Source organism: Vicia villosa, unplaced genomic scaffold (genome assembly GCF_029867415.1).
Source record: "Vicia villosa cultivar HV-30 ecotype Madison, WI unplaced genomic scaffold, Vvil1.0 ctg.000449F_1_1, whole genome shotgun sequence".
Classification (NCBI taxonomy): Eukaryota; Viridiplantae; Streptophyta; class Magnoliopsida; order Fabales; family Fabaceae; genus Vicia; species Vicia villosa.
Window position 1 is genome coordinate 146,248 of NW_026705213.1, and position 20,410 is coordinate 166,657.

The window sequence follows — 20,410 nt, forward strand, 5'->3', positions numbered from 1 at the left end:
ATACATTATCGTATTTATTTATTTATTTATGTTTCGTATTTATTTTTAATACATTATCGTGTTTCTGTTTCAGAGCTGGATCATCTCCTACTTCTCCCGCATCCACGGCTTTCACATCGATCCTGCGTACGTGGACGCCATGCCCAGGGCCGCCAGATACGTTCTCCAGAGGGGGAACGATGCGATGGGACCATACCGTGGATACCTGGACCGCACGATGCACGACCACGTCACCTGGAGGCCGTTCAGCGACTACGCTCAGATTGCCCCCTTTGACGACATTGCTCTATATTCAGGCTGGCTGGCATGCAGGACTACCATCATGGTCCGGTATCTCCCTGAGCGGTGCATGCGTCAGTTCGGATTCGTGCAGCGGATACCCAGGTCACCCTTTGAGGCTGCTCCCGACACAGTGACCCGAATGCAGCTCACTGCCTTGTGGGAGGACTGGCAGCATCATGTGGTACCGCAGGAGTACCGTCTCACTCGGGTCACACAGGACTGGCACAGTGAGGAGGGATACGTCACATGGTTCTATCGGGTGTCACATCCTCTGCTGAGACCCAATGTTCCCGGCGCTCCTAGGCCAGCACACGAGGAGATCCTGGAGAACCAGCAGGCCGAGGATGACCACGCCATTGATCTCATGCCGATCTGCCAGCGTATAGAGATGCTTGGGCAGGACGCGTTGGATCGAGGTGTCGTTCAGCAGGGCGGTCCAGAGGCTGTGGCTGTGATGGAGATGATCGTCACTGATGCAGGCCGTGCGGCGGGGTACAGGCAGCAGAGGAGGGCCCAGGGTGAGAGGGTTAGGCACACCCAGTAGTGGTCGGGTTTATTTATTTTTTGATTTCGGATTGTATCTTTCGCACAGTATTATTATTATTTTCGGCTTGTATATATTATTTGAATTTGATTTATCATATTAGTATTTTCAGTTTATCTGTTGCTTATTTTATTTGACGTTTGCGTTTAATTAAAATACGAGACTGTTAAGATAAAACATAAAAAAAAAACACAGTTTCTGCATAATTCGGAAGTTCATTTCCGAAGACACCCCCCATGAGGTGTTTTCGGAAGTTCATCTCCGAAGACACCCCCCATGAGGTGTTTTCGGAGATGCACTTCCGAATTGTGGAAATTTTTTTAAAAAAAAAGCGCTTCGGAAGTTCATTTCTGAAGCAGAGGTATTTTGGGATTTCCGCTGGGGGTGACCCCCATAGGGAGGTGGCTAAAGAAGTTTTCTCTCTGAATTAAAAGCTTAGGCCATATTTTTAACTGACCTTTTCATCTAACAATTTCACATTACTAATTGCTGTTAATTTCTTCTCATTGTTTACTAACATTTTACTAACTTTTAATAATAATAATCATAATTTTATCTTTTCATTTCAACTATTGTGAAATCACTCTGTCTCTCTCACGTGAACCAACAACTATGTACAGCTAAACTAAATCCACCATCACCATAAGCCAACATTCATAAACAAAAGCAATTCATAACAATTCTCATTTAACATAACAGTTACAATATCATTCTGAATAAAACTATAACACCACAATCTGTTCAAATGGTTGTTTGTTTGTCTTTGCAGAAAAGAACAGTGGCGGAGCCAGGTTTAATATTTAGAGGGGGCCACAAATATAAATAATATACATAACATGATTTTAAATTACATTACATAATCGTAATTGTAACCGCAATATGACTAATGCAATAGTTTTTGCAACCGCATCAGACCATAATTGCATTGTGTATTAAAATGACGCGTCTCACTGCCATTAGAAATCACATTAAACAATTTCGCTTTTGGTTATTCAAGTATTTTCATTGAAACACAAAATTTCATAATCTCAAAATTCAATTTACTTTCTATGTAATGAAAAATTGTAACATCAAATATTTTTAAGCAATATATTTCAAACATCTCTCAACTAAAAATCATATAGCAACGGCCGCAATACGCGATATAATGACCATAACGATTGCAATTGGAACACCCACAATTACATTCACGATCACATGACAATTTAAAACTGCAAAATATATATATATATATATATATATATATATATATATATATATATATATATATATATATATATATATATATATATATATATATATATATATATATATATATATATATATATATATATATATATATATATATATATATATATATATATATGGGGATGTATCAAGTAGGAGCAATTTTAAAATAAGAGATAAGAGGATTCAATGCTAACCATAGGATTAATCAAGAGAGAGAAATTCAATTATTTATAAAAATATTAATATAACTATTATTTCTCTCTCTTGATGGATTCAATGGTTACTATTGAATCCTCTTATCTCTTATTTAAAAACACTCCAACTTGATACATTCCCATATATATATATATATATATATATATATATATATATATATATATATATATATATATATATATATATATATATATATATATATATATATATATATATATATATATATATATATATATATATATATATATATATATAGGGAGCATATCAAGTGAGAGCATTTTTAAATGAGAGATGAGAGGAAGAAATATCAACCATTAGATTCATCAAGAGAGAGAATGTTACTACATTAATGAGGCTATTAATTTCTCTCTCTTGATGAATCCAATGGTTGATATTTCTTCCTCTCATCTCTCATTTAAAAATGCTCTCACTTGATATGCTCCCTATATATATATATATATATATATATATATATATATATATATATATATATATATATATATATATATATATATATATATATATATATATATATATATATATATATATATATATAGGGCATATCATATGAGAATGACATATTTATATGAGAATATGAGAATGAATCTGAACCATTGGATTTTAAAATAAATGGTGGAGATTATGAGTGAATCTTTTTTTTCTCTCTCCTACTTCATTTATTTCAAGATGCATGAGAGAGAAAAAAAAGATTCATATATAATCTCCACCATTTATTTTAAAATCCAATGGTTTAGATTCATTCTCACATTCTCATATAAATATGTCATTCTCATATGATATGCCCTCATATAGGGGACGTATCAAATGAGAACTTTGGCTATAATGAGAATTGAGAACTTTTAATAATAACCGTACGATTTAAAATTAATGGCTTAGATTTTACTTAAATTTTAAGAGACAGTAATTAATAGATAGATTCTGATTTAAATACAAATCACATTAAAGCAAATCTGAGCATTGATTTTAAATCATACGGTTATTATTAAAAGTTTTCATTCTCACTATAGCCAAAATTCTCATTTGATACGTCCCCATATATATATATATATATATATATATATATATATATATATATATATATATATATATATATATATATATATCCATCACTGTATTGTGTAACCCGTACGAACGCATGTGTCTCTTCTTAATTTTTATGCAAATGATAATATATTGACTTTGAGACTAAATTTCTTTACGCTTAGATTAAAGGATTATTAGAAATTTGAATAAAATATAAGGCATTGATTTTAAATCATATGGTTACTATTAAAAGTTCCCAGTTCTCATATATATATGGCATATCATATGAGAATGTCTTATTTATATGAGAATGTGAGAATGAATCTAAACCATTAGATTTTAAAGTAAGTGGTGGAGATTATGTGTGAATCTTTTTTTCTCTTACCTACATCATTTATTTAAATAATGGAGGAAAGATAATAAAAGATTCACACATGATCTCTACCATTTATTTTAAAATCTAATGATTGAATTCATTCTCACACTCATATAAAGCAGACATTCTCATGTGATATATATATATATATATATATATATATATATATATATATATATATATATATATATATATATATATATTAACCATCACTATATTGTGTAACCCGTACGAACGCGTGTGTCTCTTCTTAGTTTTTATGCAAATGATAATATATTAACTTTGAGACTAAATTTCTTTAAGCTTAAAATAAAAAGAACCATTTTATTATTATTTTGGAATTTAGATTAAAGGATTATTAGAAATTGATGGGTTGAGTTGTTTTGGTCAAGTCCATTAACCATTTCTTTTTCAATTTTTTTCAAGGAAATTTCTTAATATACCCCATAACGTTCTAATGTATTTTCGGCATATCTCACGCACATACAAATCATTCTTTTTGAGTCAAATCTCATATTTACGATTAAATTTATTTCGAAAATTTATCACCAGAAACTTTTCGAAAATACATTTCGAGAACCATTTTTTTAAATAAGGCTGAGATATATTAAAAGGAAAAGTGGTACAAAAAGAGAGGGGGGGCTATACCAAAACCCTCTCAACCAGAAGAGAACCTAAAGAAAGGCCAGCCAAGCTTATTCTTTACAAAATCAGCCCTTAAAATAAAAGGGAGAGAAGAATAATGAGTAGTATCAGTTAAATCTAATCCTATGTTAGCGAGGGTATCAGCACAACTGTTCCCTTATCTATAAATGTGAGAAACAACAAAATTCCAATGAAAAACTAAATAGATACAGTTTAACCATCTGGATCTAATCGCCCACGGGACACTATAAGGGGTTTAAAAGCAAGAAACACTGCCATGGAGTCCGATTCCAACCAAACATTATTCCAATTCTTCTCATGGGCGAACTCAATTGCTTGCATAGCACCCGAGAGTTCAGCAACGAGAGAATTAGACACATCCAAAAAAGAAGCAAAAGCTCCTAAAAAGCACCCACCATTGTCTCTAGCAAGGCCCCCGCAAGCTGAAAGACCCGAAGGAGGACGAATATTCGGTGGGGGCTGCCATAAAACCTCCTTAATATTCGGTGCTCTCGGCAGCCGAATTGTCACCTTAAACTTCTTAATGAAAGCAAAATCATTCATGTTCAAATGAGAGCCTTTAGAGACAGCATTACTAGTAACAAGTGATAACACGAAAATGTATCATATATTTAGCTTAATTTACATGTATTATTATCTTATTTTATTTCGATTATATTACTTTATTTCGTATTATGCCGGTATTTTGTATTTGTTTCAGGTATTTATTAAATCAGGGCTCGCAAAAGAAATGATCGAATAAAGGAGTCAAAATAAAGAGAAAATTGCTAAAAGGACGCTTGAACTGATGGGGGTGCAAATAAGAAGAAAGAGGCCCACCATCAATGCTGCAATCAAAGCCCAACGCAACAAGAAGGAAGGCACCTGAAGAGTGGTGCAAGGAAGGTCATGTCGTCCGTCGCCTACCCTTCCCTGCGGGTCAGCATCCCCCATCTATTTAGTGTGTGACGTGAGTCACACACTCACGCCCAGAAGATACGTTCGTCAAAGCCCAGTTTCTCTCCGCCAATTTCTCCTCCGTAAAGCTTACTACTGAGACGAAACAAATTCAAATCCAAGAATCTGAAGCAGCTCTATAAATACCCATCAAGACAAATTGAAAGGGTTATGAATTTTTACCCTAGTGCCGTCATTTTACTTTCTGCAATTTCATTTTCCAGTTCAGTCTACTACTTCCAAACCACTTCTTGCAATAGATTTCCACACCGGAAATACTATTGCAAATTCAGTTTCTTTTTAAGCTTCAGATTTAGTTTTTAGGATTAGATTTCAATTCAACATTTATTTCAAGTCCCGGATTCAAGAACCAGTGCTGCAAGATTATAATTTTCAGTCTGCAATTTAATTCAGGTTTATTTATTAGCAATAATTATTATCTACTATTCATGTTAATTTATCAAATTATATCCGGATCAATTTATATCTGTTATATATGTTCTGATTCGTCTATCAAAATAATGTCCGGCTAAATATCCATTATCGGTATGTAAAGTCATATAACTGAGGGAATCTAGTGACACTATCGACGTAATTTATTAACGATAATTTACTTATCTAGTTATAATTTCTAATGCTTAATTAAACTGTTTTATAACGAGAGTTAAAAACGATAGAAGTTAAGATCAATAAAAACGAGAGTTTGAGGTTTTAACTAGACCGTAGGAATCAAGCATTAACCTTAAATACAGCGAGAGCGCTTTAAGGTTAATTAGTCTTCATCTGTTTTCAAAAATCATTTTTAAACTTTAATTGATATAGTGAGAGCGCTCACTTAGGTTTAATAATGAGATCATAATCAATAAACACGAGAGTGTGAGAGGAAGGTTTTTAAACTAATGATTTCTACATAAAGGTTTTTTTAAATTACGATCCGCGTTGATAGTTTACTAGATCCCCGACGTCCGACTATTACATACCGATATAATTATGCTTTGATTTAATTTAATTCTACTTTTTATTTTCCCCCGTCTGATCTCAATCAATCAAACGATAGCCTTAGATTTACGTAGTAACGTTTAACTACATTAGGTTAATTCTTAGTCCTTTGGGTTTGATATCTTTTAAAACTACGCGATAGACTGTGCACTTGCAGTCATAATCACAGACATACCCACTTTGTCACGGATCATGTTTTTGGCGCCGTTTCTGGGGACTAATTTAGTCGATATCGTAATTAACTGTTACGTTGTATAGACTAAGGAAATTTAATTACTCTAATTCCCTTTGTGCATGCCAAGTACTCGCTCTCGAAGTGAAGACTTAGTGCTGCCAATTCCCGAACCAGAGCGTTCTATCACTGTATCACGTCAATTACGACGAACTCGCACTCTTGTTCCCAATCCTACTTCTGAACCAGTTGAAGAATCAACCATGGGAGAACAACCGCGTCCTCTCAAGTTTTATGCCATTCCTTCGCAAGCTGAACCACACAATAGCATTGCTGCTCCTGCTATTGAGGCGAACAATTTCGAGTTGAAGCCATCTTTGTTGTCAGCAGTACAACAAAATCAATTTCTGGGAATCCGACGGAAGACCCTAATCTTCATTTGTCAGTGTTCTTGCAATATGCAGACACTGTAAAGGCGAATAATGTCATTTCGGAAGCTATCCGACTGCGCCTTTTTCCTTTTTCACTAAGGGATAGAGCTAGAGCTTGGCTCCAGTCTTTACCCGCAAATTCTGTCACTACCTGGAATGAACTAAAGAAGGTATTCCTTGCACGATATTTTCCACCTAGTAAGACCGCTATGCTAAGAGCCCAAATCAATGGGTTTAGACAAAAAGACAACGAGTCTCTTTTCGAAGCATGGGAGAGATACAAGGACATGCTGAGACTCTGTCCACAACACAGATTAGAAGAATGGTTAATTATCCATACCTTCTACAATGGTCGCCTCTATAATACGAGACTTACAATTGACGCCGCCGCAGGTGGCGCACTGATGGACAAAGCGTATGCCGATGCCTGCACTTATTGAGAGCATGGCTCAGAATCATTATCAATGGGGAAGAGAGAGAGCTTAGTCAGAGAGAACTTCTGGAGAGAAATCTTCAACGAAGAATGGTATGTACGAGATAAGTAGCCTCAACCGCGTTAACGTCAAAGTCGATGCCCTAACTCAGAAGATCAAAAACCTAACTGTAGCACCTGTAGCTGACGTGGCTGCTGTTTCCCCCAATTGCGAAATATGCGGGACGTCTAGACATGCTGCCTCGGAGTGCCATCTTTTGGCCGGAGTTTCCCTCGAACCAATAAACTATGCTCAAGGAAACCCTTACTCGAACACATATAACCCAGAATGGAAAAATCACCCTAATTTCTCGTATAAGAATAATAATGCATTATATGCGCCTGGCCAAGCACCTAGTATACCACCTGGATATCAAAAGGCACCCTTAGCTGCTCCTAATGTCCCTAGGAAGTCTAACCTAGAATTAATGATGGAAAATTTCATAGCCACTCAAACTCAGACTAATAGGGATTTCCTAAACCAAAACGTACACACCAATGAGCAAATCAAACAGTTAGCGACTAAAGTAGACGCGTTGACCACTCACAACAAGATGCTTGAAACACAAATCTCTCAAGTGGCACAACAACAAGCACCTACTGCCGCACCTGCCGGGACATTTCCTTGACAACCACAACTAAACCCGAAAGGACATGCTCATGCTATTATTCTGTGAAGTGGTAGAGAGATGGAAGAACCAACTGACCCTCAACTTAAAAACCTTGCTATGTTCCAAAGCCCTGGTAAGACAAATGAGGGGGAAAGTAGACCCAAAGATAAACTAAGTAACCCGAAAGAGAAAGAGGACAATGAAGGCGAGACAGAGGAAAAAGAAGCGCCATACGTACCTCCACTACCCTATAAACCACCTATCCCGTACCCTCAAAGATTCGAAAAATCTAAAAGCATAGGGAAGTTTGAGAAATTTGTAGAACTTCTTAAAAAGTTGAACATTACAATTCCTTTTACATAAGCTATTACACAAATGTCCTCATATGCTAAGTTCCTAAAAGAAATCCTTTTGAATAAGAAAAAAATAGAAGATAATGAGACCGTAACACTCACTGCCGAATGTAGTGCGATAATTCAAAATAAAATGTCACCTAAGCTGAAAGACCCAGGAAGTTTCTCCATACCCTGCAATATAGGAAAATTTATCATAGACAAAGCTCTGTGCGACTTATGAGCTAGTATTAGCCTAATCCCTTTGTCCATTTGCGAGAAACTTAACATGGGAGATCTAAGACCAACCAAAATGTCAGTACAACTTGGAGACCGTTCTGTTAAGTATCCTGTAGGTGTTCTTGAAAATGTACCCGTCCGCATCGGACAAATCTACATCCCTACGGATTTCATAATTATGGACATAAAGGAAGACGTCAATACCCCTATAATCTTAGGAAGACCATTTCTAGCTACCGCTTGAGCTATTATAGACGTAAAGAAAGGCAAGTTGACATTCGAAGTAGGTGAGGAGAAGGTCGAATTTATTCTAACACAATTCCTTCAAGCCCCAACTATAAAAGATACACGCTATCTGGTGGACGTTATTGATGAATGTGTAAGAGAGATAGGATTATCAGAAAAATCTTACTCTAAAGTTATAAAGATCCCGATGCCCCTGATTTTTGAAGATGACAATTGGCGTTTGGAATATCGAGACGATAACTTAAGCGAATGCTTAGCTTTAACACCCAACCCTATGCCTTGCCCTAAGAACCCAACCTTGGACCTTAAACCGTTACCCAAGACTCTTAGGTATGAATACCTAGACAATGAGCTCAAAAGACCAGTAATAGTCAACACAGAGTTAGGAGCCACAGAGACCGAAAAACTATTACAAGTGTTAAGAAAATACCCATTTGTGTTAGGATACAACATTGCCGATCTAAAAGGAATAAGTCCTTCCATATGCATGCATCGCATCATGTTGGAAGAAGACTGCAAAACCTCTAGGGAACATCAAAGGAGGATTAACCCTATCCTGAGCACAATAGTTAAAGATGAAGTCACCAAACTTCTAAATGCATGAATTATATATCCAATCTCCGATAATCAGTGGGTAAGTCCGGTCCATTGTGTACCAAAGAAAGGAGGCATAACAGTTACCGTAAATAAGTCAGGAGAATCTATCGCTGAAAGAGTTGTGAGTGGAGCAAGGATGTGTATTGAATATCGTAAATTGAACAAAGCCACAAGGAAAGACCATTTCCCTCTTCCCTTTATTGACCAAATGCTCGAACGCTTAGCAAAATACTCTTATTACTGTTACCTGGATGGTTACTTAGGGTTCTTTCAGATCCTAATTCATCCTGACGACCAAGAGAAAATAAACTTCACGCGCCCTTATGGAACATTCACTTATAGACGAATGTCATTCGGATTATGTAACGCCCCTGCGACATTTCAGAGATGCATGATGTCAATTTCGCTGACTACATAGACAACATCATGGAAGTCTTTATGGACGACTTCTCTGTATGTGGGGAGGATTTCGAAGGATGTCTTTCTAATCTAGAAAAAGTATTGGATATATGTGTACAAGTTGACCTCGTCCTAAACTGGGAAAAGTGTCACTTTATGGTTAAACAAGGGATTGTACTTGGACATGTCGTCTCCGAAAGAGGGATTGAAGTTGATAAAGCAAAGATCGAAGTAATAGAGAACCTCCAACCCCCAAAAACAATTAGAGAAATACAGAGCTTCTTACGACACGCAGGTTTCTACAGAAGATTTATAAAGGACTTTTCTAAGATCGCTAAACCTCTGACCAACCTCTTAATGAAAGACGTAGAGTTTAATTTCAACGATGAATGTTTAGATGCCTTTGAAGTACTAAAGACAACCCTTATATCCGCACCCATAATGCAACCACCTGATTGGAGGTTACCATTCGAAATTATGTGCGATGAAAGCGACTATGCCGTAGGAGGAGTCTTAGGCCAAAGGAAAGATAATAAACTCCACGCAATATATATGCAAGTAGGACCTTAGACCCTGCGCAGATGAATTATGCCACAACCGAAAAGGAACTCTTGGTCGTGGTCTTCGCGTTAGATAAGTTTCGTTCCTATATGATAGGAGCAAAGATAATAGTTTATAACGACCATGCAACCATTAGGTATCTACTAGCTAAACAAGATGCAAAACCTAGACTATTAAGGTGGATCCTATTGTTACAAGAATTTGATTTGGAAATTAAAGATGAAAAGGGAACCGAAAACGTAGTAGCTGACCATTTATCTAGGATGGAAGGTATTAAACCTGAAGAAACACCAATCAACGATGATTTCCCTTATGAACGCTTAATAGCACAATTAGAATCCGAAAGTGACACATTGGAACAACCTAAAGCGCAAACTGAAGTCGTTAAGACGCTAAGCACCGGAACCACACTGCCATGGTATGCGAATTTTGTCAATTACTTAGCAGCCAGAGTGCTTCCGCCTGACATGACTTATCAACAAAAGAATAAGTTCTTCCACGATCTTAAACAATATTATTGCGATGAACCTTTGCTGTTTAAGAGAGGCGGCGGTGAGATATTCCGCCGATGTGTTCCGGAAGAAGAAATAGAGAGTATAATACATCATTGCCATGATGCCCCCTATGGTGGGAATGCAAGCACATCAAAGACATGCACAAAGATTTTACAAGCCGGTCTCTTTTCGCCCAACCCGTGGAAGGATGTCCACATCGCTGTTTAAAATTACGACCGCTATCAACGAATTGGAAACATATCTAGGCGATATGAGAGCCTCAAAAGGGCATTTTAGAAGTAGAAATCTTTGATGTGTGGGGAATCAATTTCATGGGACCCTTCCCATCTTCTTTTGGAAATAACTACATACTTGTTGCAGTCGATTACGTGTCTAAATGGATAGAAGCTGTAGCCTCCCCAACAAATGATGCACAAGTAGTAATTAAGTTGTTCAAAAATATAATTTTCCAAGATTCGGTGTACCAGGATTAGTTATTAGAGATGGAGGATCCCACTTCATTTCTAGAATTTTTGAAAAACTCTTAGTAAAATATGGAGTCCGACACCGTGTAGCAACACCTTACCACCCACAAACGAGTGGACAAGTTGAAGTCTCGTATTAAAAAACTAAGCAAATACTTGAAAGGACTGTTGCCACATCTAGGAATGATTGGTCAACTAAGTTACACGAAGCATTATGGGCATATAGAACCGCCTACAAGACACCTATATGAACCGCGCCTTTCAAATTAGTGTACGGTAAATCATGCCATTTACCGGTAGAACTAGAGGACAAAGCCTACTGGGCCATAAAAACCTTAAACTTAAGCTACATTGCCGCAGGCGAAAGGAGGCTATTAGATATCAACGAGTTAGAGGAAATTAGATTAGATGCTTACGAGAATGCTAGGATTTATAAAGAAAGAACAAAGAAGTGGCACAATAAGCGCATCTCTAGGAAGGAATTTAATAAAGGAGATGTGGTGCTATTGTTCAATTCTCGACTTAAGCTCTTTCTAGGAAAACTTCGTTCAAGATGGTCTGGTCCATTCGAAGTTACAAAAGTATTTCCGAGTGGCACTGTCAAAATTAAAGGGAAATCAAGCATTAGCTTTGTTGTAAACGGGCAGCGATTAAAACATTACCACATTGTTGAAAACAAAGACTACACATATAGTCTTAAGCTCGTAAAGTCAATCGTCGAGTCGAAGAATTAACTGTCGATTCATCGAGCTTGCGACGTTAAATAAAGCGCTTTCCTGGGAGACAACCCACCTTTTAACTTTAACTTTCATTTAAATTGTTTTAATTTTAATGTTTTATTAAAAATATTTTTTCTCTTCTTTCTACATTTATTTTTCAAAATACTAACTCCACTTGTTTTAAATGATACTAACTTAAAATTTATTCTGATTTTAAAAACTTCCAGGGTACTAACATCTTTTCTGACCTTAGAGATGTACTTTATTGATGATATGGTAGTTACTTTTGGGAGTGAGGATCAGCAGAGACGATATGAGATTCTGGCACAGCGTGAGATGGGTCTCACCGCTTTTTCGCATGATGCGACTCTGACCGTTCTAGGTAACCGGGAAAGTGTGCACTTTATGCTTCATCAAATTGGATGGGAGGATATCCTTACCACCCGTACACCAATTTTCCGCAACCTGGCTTTAGAGTTTCTGAGTTCCCTCCAATATGAGCCTAGACTTGGATTAGGATTCAACAGAGGAAGAGTTTCATTCAGGCTGTTTGGATTCACTTACCGTTTCACCACCCGTTAGCTAGCCGAGTTACTAGGATTTCCTAAAAGCATGGATGCTTTAATGGAAGTCGATGATGAGTACTTCCCTAATAACATAGTTGACTACTTTTGGGGTACCATATCTGGTAGAAACCAGAACGATCTATGACTCTCTTCGGAAATCCGCAATCCCGCCATTTGGTATTTCCACATGATACTAGCTTTCACTCTTTTTGGAAAACCTTTATGCGATACCTCGGTGACTAAGGATGAGATGTGCATTATGATGTGAGTTTTCCAATCAAGACCAATTATGGGAGTATCATTTATGCTTTCTAGGATGACCGTTTTGGCCAAGGACACCATTGGTCCTATCCTTGTAGGTGGTCTTGTCACTAAGATCGCCCGTGCCCTATCCTTAAGAGGACCGCTTGCTAGATTGATTCCTTATGGAGGATTCAAATCCATGGACATCGAGTTTTGCTTCAACAAGAATCTGATTAGCAATTACGATTCTCCACCTTATCAGCTTCTAGTGAACTATGAGCCCGTTCATCATATTGTCTTACCTTGCATTAGGTTCACAAGTGTTCATAAGAAAGAAAACTGGATATATGACTTGGAAGGACAAGGTGAAAATGATCTCGAGGAGGAAGAAAGTGATCCGATGACACCAATTGGCTACCATGACATTGATGCTACACCTGATGAGGATGTGCCTATGGTAGACCATGCTGCTACTATTGAGACCCTTCGGAACGATGTTGCTGTACTTCGTACCGACCTAGGGAGACTCCGAGGAGATTTCCACGGATTTATGGATTTGGTCACGGCAAATCTCGACAGTTTATATCAGCGTTTTCAGTCAGTCCCTGCTCTGAAAAGTGGCTAATTGAAGACCTCTAGTTTAGATTTCTAACTCTTACATTTTGACAATGAGGACATCATCTAGTTTAAGTGTAGGAGAAGGAAATACTTAGTTTGGATTTACCATTTTAGTAGTTTTAATTTTCAGTTTTTCAATTTCAGTATTTTAATTAGTTAGTATTTCTATTTTCAGACAAAATTTTAATTCAAAGTTTTTGAGTTTAATGAAATTCAGCAGTTTTCTTTATTCTGGTTTTTACTTTTCTCTGCTTTATTTCATCTTCTAAATCCCTACTGTGTGTGTGCATTATAATATTTGCTGCTATGTGCTATTGATAGAAATAAATATTGCTGCACTAATGTACCTGTGAAACACAACACAGCCTTAGTCTGCTACCTATACTCTACTCTGCTACTGTTAGAAAAATTATACTGGTATAGGCTATTTATTTTTTTGGGTACTGAGAATTATATGCACCCCATTATAATACTTTGACTATCAGTCAAAAGTATTTATGTCATTTATGTTGGTCCAATAGCATGGCATGCAGCTTGGTCAAAGAATCTCTACACACGCTGAACACAAGCTGCACACACAGAGGACAATGTTTTTCTGTCTCACGCATGCAACATGCACATCGTCCGTCACATGGGACCCCCTGCCGACCGTCCCACTCACCAAAGTGACATTCGTCACTTCTTCTCTATAAGTGCAAGAACACACTTGCTTCGTTCCCACTTCAGAAAATCTTCTATGTTTCCTCTGTGTTGTTCAAACTTCTCCACCTAGTGCTCATTTACTCCAAATTTTCTTTTCATCTTCATAATCCGGTCATGCGTTACTTCCACCGCATTTTAGCTAATACTATTTTCGGAAGGACCAATAGCAACAAAGTCAATGGTAAGGAGTTATACTTATTTTATTGTGCTTTTTCCAACCATCGAATCAATGCCATTACTTTCCTTATGTCTCACATTCAAGCTCTCGTGTCAAGAGAAGGAAACACACCATTCTGTGTAGGATGGCTTATCACTAGTATAGCTCGAGCCCTCGATCTGAATGATAGGATAGAAAATCTACCGTCTCTACCAGCCGTTTTTATGGATATCAACAAATGCAGAGCTGGTCGCCTCATCAAGGCAAGACAGGACAGAAGATTTCAACCTTATGGTATGAAACAGGGAAGTTTGTAGTGTTATATTACCAAACAGCGAAATCACCAGGATAGACCGCAGAAACAACTGGATCTATGACCTCGACGCACCTGCTCTTGGTGAGAAAATACAAGATAATCAAAACAATGCAGATAATGTGGATGAGATCGAACATGAAATGGATCAAGAAGGGCCCCACCCTGATGAAAACCCCCAACCTAATCCTAAAAATGTTGCTGGATCATCTGGACATCAACCCCAGAGAAGGAACCAACCAGTCACAATGGATGACGGGTATAGAGAGATGATACGCAACCACGAGGAAGAAACTCAGTGTCATCAGAGGATTGAGGCGGGGCAGAATGAAATGATGATGCTGATGCGTCAAATGCAAAGAGATCAACACGATTATGCATATTGGAACGATCAAAGCATTGCAAACCTCACGGAGGAAATGCATTGTTAGACATATCCTGTTGAAGGCTTACATGAGTATGTGTATCATACTGGGATAGTTCCACCTAGAGATGGCGATGAAGGACGAAGAGGAGGTAGAGCACGAGGCCGATCACGATGAAGAGGAAACGAGTAGTGAGGTTCACCGTTTCCACCAGAAAAAGCCGCATTGAGGACAACGCAAAGTTTAAGTGTGGGGGAGGAAGCTTGCTGCTTTTCCATCTATTGTCAGTAGATTTTAATTCCTAGTATTTAATTTCCAGTATTTCTAGTTATTACCCTAAAAAAATATTTTAATTTCCTGTCATTTCAATCCATGTACCTTAAGTTCATCTATGCGAGTATCTTTCAGTTGTCGAATTCTCCATCTAATTGAACCATAATTTCTTTTTATATGCATAGCCTGACACGCTTGAAAAGTACAAGGATATACTATTTAAAGATATGTTAGAACCGAAGCACTATTAAACAAAATTGCTATAGTCTGGACACTATAGAACCCCGAAGTATGCAAGACTAATTTGAGTACCTATTATTCAGGATCTTTAACCTCTAGCTTTAAAGTAGCTTCGAGTAGTTTATTCAGCAGTCGGCACCGTCTTAAGCACAAACTACGTAGAGAGCCGATGAATATAAGTGAGTGATCCTAAATATTTTTCAGTAAAAACTTTAAAGATTACACCGACTAAGGTAGGTGACCCTCACCCGGTCATTTAACCTAAAATATGTGTATCTCGCGAACAATAAATAAACCTATTGTCGGTTGGTTCAAAAGTATCTGGTATTGAACTTGGTAGGGAAAATTATGGTTCGATCCCCCGCAGCTTACAATTGGTAAAAGAAGTGGGTACCATAGAAATGTGCCAGAGCCCTGTGTTAATAAGGATTAGAGTCACTAACCGGTTACTCTACTATGTGCGTGTGAAGATAAAGGGCTTAATGTGATTGCGCTCTAATGAAAACAAGCAAAATCTAGCGAAAGGATCTAGATGGGCAATAATAGCATGATTCGAATTGGTTTGCATAAGTTGGAGTTGTCTAGTGTCACCACTGTGTCTTTAGTGTTCATATTGAGCTTCTATATCTCTAGCAAAGTATCACTGCGACCGCATACGAATCGAGATGATTGTCATGCATGTGTAAAACCTTTTTCTTTGATTGTTTGCTTGAGGGCAAGCAAAGTTCAAGTTTAGGGGAGTTTGATAACACGAAAACGTATCGTATATTTAGCTTAATTTACATGTATTATTGTCTTATTTTATTTCGATTATATTAATTTATTTCGTATTATGCCGATATTTTGTATTTGTTTCAGGTGTTTATTAAATCAGGGCTCGCAAAAGAAATGATCAAATAAAGGAGCCAAAATGAAGAGAAAATTGCTAAAAGGACGCTTGAACTGATGGGGGTGAAAATAAGAAGAAAGAGGCCCACCATCAATGCTGCAACCAAAGCCCAACGCAACAAGAAGGAATGCACGTGACGAGTGGCGCAAGGAAGGCCATGTCGCCCGTCGCCTACCCCTCCCTGACAGTCGGCACCCCCCATTTATTTAGTGTGTAACGTGAGTCACACACTCACGCCCAGAAGATACGTTTGTCAAAGCTTTGTTTCTCTCTGCCAATTTCTCCTCCGTAAAGCTTGCTACTGAGACAAAACAAATTCAAATCCAAGAATCTAAAGCAGCTCTATAAATACCCATCAAGACAAATTGAAAGGGTTACGAATTTTTACCCTAGTGCCGTCATTTTACTTTATGCAATTTCATTTTCCAGTTCACTCTACTACTTCCAAACCACCTCCTGCAATAGATTTCCACACCGGAAATACTATTGCAAATTCAATTTCTTTTTAAGCTTCAAATTTATTTTTAGTTTTTAGGATTAGATTTCAATTCAACATTTATTCCAAGTCCCGGATTCAAAAACCAGTGCTGCAAGATTACAATTTTCAGTCTGCAATTTAATTCAGGTTTATTTATTAGCATTAATTATTATCTACTGTTCATGTTAATTTATCAAATTATGCCTGGATCAATTTATATCTGTTATATCTGTTTTGATTCGTCTGTCAAAATAATATCCGGATAAATATCCATTATCGGTATGCAAAGTCATATAACTGAGGGATGTTAGAACAAGATTTGTTCTGATCAATTATCTTAGTTTTGATGATAACAATAATATGAATTTTGCTTAAGATAATATGGTACTCTAATCCAATGCAATTTCCTTTTCAGGAAATATATAAAGAGTACGCATAATTCAGCGCTCAGAAGCTTTGTCTCAAAGGGTTCAGCATGCAACATCAGAACATGGTCTGGCAAGACATCAGAAGATGGTCGAAGTAGAATCAGAACATGGGTCTATGGAAGCATCAGAAGAACAAGAGAACAGAAGCACTGAAGTTCTGATGGTATCACGCTCAGAAGCACTTCAAGGTCAGAAGATCAGAAGATGCTTTGCACCAAGCTGTTTGACTCTGATGATATTCAAACGTTGTATTCACAAACATCAGATCAGAAGGAAGTACAAGTGGCAAGCTATGCTGACTGACAAAAGGAACGTTAAAAGCTATTAAAGGCTACGTCAGTAGACACAGCGTGAACAAGGCTCGAGGTAGTTGACAAAAGCGTATAACATTAAATGCGATGCTGTACGGAACACGCAAAGCATTAAATGCACTCAACGGTCATCTTCTCCAACGCCTATAAATATGAAGTTCTGATGTGAAGCAAGGTTAACGATTCTAACGATTCTGCACCAAAACAACTCATATTAAACTTGCTGAAACGCTGTTCAAATTCAAAGCTCAGAATCTTCATCTTCATCAAAGCTCACTACATTGCTGTTGTAATATATTAGTGAGATTAAGCTTAAACGTTAAGAGAAATATCACAGTTTGTGATTATCGCTTTTAAGAAGCAATTGTAATACTCTTAGAATTGATTACATTAAGTTGTAAGGAACTAGAGTGATCGTGTGGATCAGAATACTCTAGGAAGTCTTAGAGGTTATCTAAGCAGGTTGTAACTAGAGTGATCGTGTGGATCAGTATACTCTAGAAAAGTCTTAGAGGGTATCTAAGCAGTTGTTCCTGGAGTGATCAGTGTGTGATCAGAAGACTCTGGAAGACTTAGTTGCTGACTAAGTGGAGAACCATTGTAATCCGTGCGATTAGTGGATTAAATCCTCAGTTGAGGTAAATCATCTCTGCGGGGGTGGACTGGAGTAGTTTAGTTAACAACGAACCAGGATAAAAATAACTGTGCAATTTATTTTTATCTGTCAAGTTTTTTTAAAGCTACACTTATTCAAACCCCCCCTTTCTAAGTGTTTTTCTATCCTTCAATTGGTATCAGAGTGCCGGTTCTAAGGTGCAAGCACTTAACCGTGTTTAGAAAAGATTCAGGAAGAGAAAAACGCTTCAGTAAAAGATGGTTGATGAAAGTGAAAAGTCTACACCTGCATCTACATCTGGCTCTGCTGAGCAATACAACGGTAACAATGGTTATACTAGACCGCCGGTATTTGATGGTGAAAACTTTGAATACTGGAAAGATAAACTGGAAAGTTACTTTCTTGGTCTAGATGGTGATCTATGGGATCTTCTGATGGATGGTTACAAACATCCAGTAAATGCCAGAGGCGTAAAGCTGACAAGGCAAGAAATGAATGATGATCAGAAGAAGCTTTTCAGGAACCATCATAAATGCAGAACTGTTTTGCTGAATGCTATCTCTCATGCTGAGTATGAGAAGATATCTAACAGGGAAACGGCCTATGACATATATGAGTCCTTGAAAATGACTCATGAAGGAAATGCTCAAGTCAAGGAGACTAAAGCTCTAGCTTTAATCCAGAAGTATGAAGCCTTCAAGATGGAGGATGATGAAGACATTGAAAAGATGTTTTCAAGATTTCAAACTCTTACTGCTGGATTGAGAGTTCTTGACAAGGGATACACCAAGGCTGATCACGTAAAGAAGATCATCAGAAGCTTACCCAGAAGATGGGGTCCTATGGTGACTGCATTCAAGATTGCAAAGAATCTGAATGAAGTTTCTCTGGAAGAGCTTATCAGTGCCTTGAGAAGTCATGAAATAGAGCTGGACGCAAATGAGCCTCAAAAGAAAAGTAAGTCTATTGCATTAAAATCCAATATCAAGAAATGCACTAACGCTTTTCAGGCTAGAGAAGAAGATCCTGAAGAATCAGAATCTGAAGAAGAAGATGAACTGTCCTTGATCTCCAGAAGGCTAAATCAACTCTAGAAGACCAAGCAAAGGAAGTTCAGAGGCTTCAGAAGTTCAAAGAAATTTGAACGTGGAGAATCTTCTGATGACAGAAGATTTGACAAGAAGAAGGTCATGTGCTATGAATGCAATGAGCCTGGACACTTCAAGAATGAATGTCCAAATCTTCAGAAGGAAAATCCCAAGAAGAAGTTTCATAAGAAGAAAGGACTTATGGCAACCTGGGATGAGTCAGAAGATGATTCAGACTCTGAAGATGAGCAGGCTAACTGTGCGCTGATGGCGACAGAAGATGACGAATCAGAATCTACATCAGAATCAGATTCTGAAGAGGTATTTTCTGAACTTACTAGAGATGAGTTAGTTTCCGGTCTAACTGAACTTCTGGAACTCAAGTCTCAGATCAGTCTCAAATACAAAAAGCTGAAAAAGCTATTTGAATTTGAAACAAAGAAGCTTGAGTTGGAGAATTCTGAATTAAAAGAAAAACTTTTAAAATTATCCAATAATGTTGGATCTCCTTCTGATTCAGAAAAATCCACTCCTAGTCTAAACCATATTCTGAAAGAATATGATTTAAGTTTCAGGAAGTTCTTATCTAGAAGTATTGGCAGAAGTCAGCTAGCTTCTATGATATATGTTGTGTCTGGAAACAAAAGAGTTGGCATTGGTTTTGAGGGTGAAACCCCATACAAACTTGAACCTGTTGATGAAATGAAATTCACATACAAGCCATTGTATGATCAGTTCAAGTATGGCCACTCCCATGATATTAGGCACACTTCACATGCTCAAAGTTTTCACATAACACACACTAAGAAGCATGTGACACAACCTAGGAAATATCATGAAACTCACATTAAAAATTACCATGCTGTTCCTCCTATTGCTTACAATGTTAAACCCAAGTTCAATCAGAACTTGAGAAAATCTAACAAGAAAGGACCCAAAAAGATGTGGGTACCTAAGGATAAGATTATTCCTATTGCAGATATCCTTGACTGCAAAAAGCACAAAGCACAACATGTCATGGTACCTGGACTCTGGATGCTCACGACACATGACAGGAAGAAGGTCTATGTT

General features: G+C 37.4%; 1 non-coding gene across 1 annotated transcript; it reads right to left on the reverse strand.

Annotated features, from left to right (window-relative positions):
- Positions 1–7,105: 7,105 nt before the first annotated feature.
- On the reverse strand, positions 7,106–7,212 carry LOC131628388 (small nucleolar RNA R71). The gene has a single exon (XR_009291773.1). It is a non-coding gene; the product is annotated as a small nucleolar RNA R71 (small nucleolar RNA).
- Positions 7,213–20,410: the final 13,198 nt, after the last annotated feature.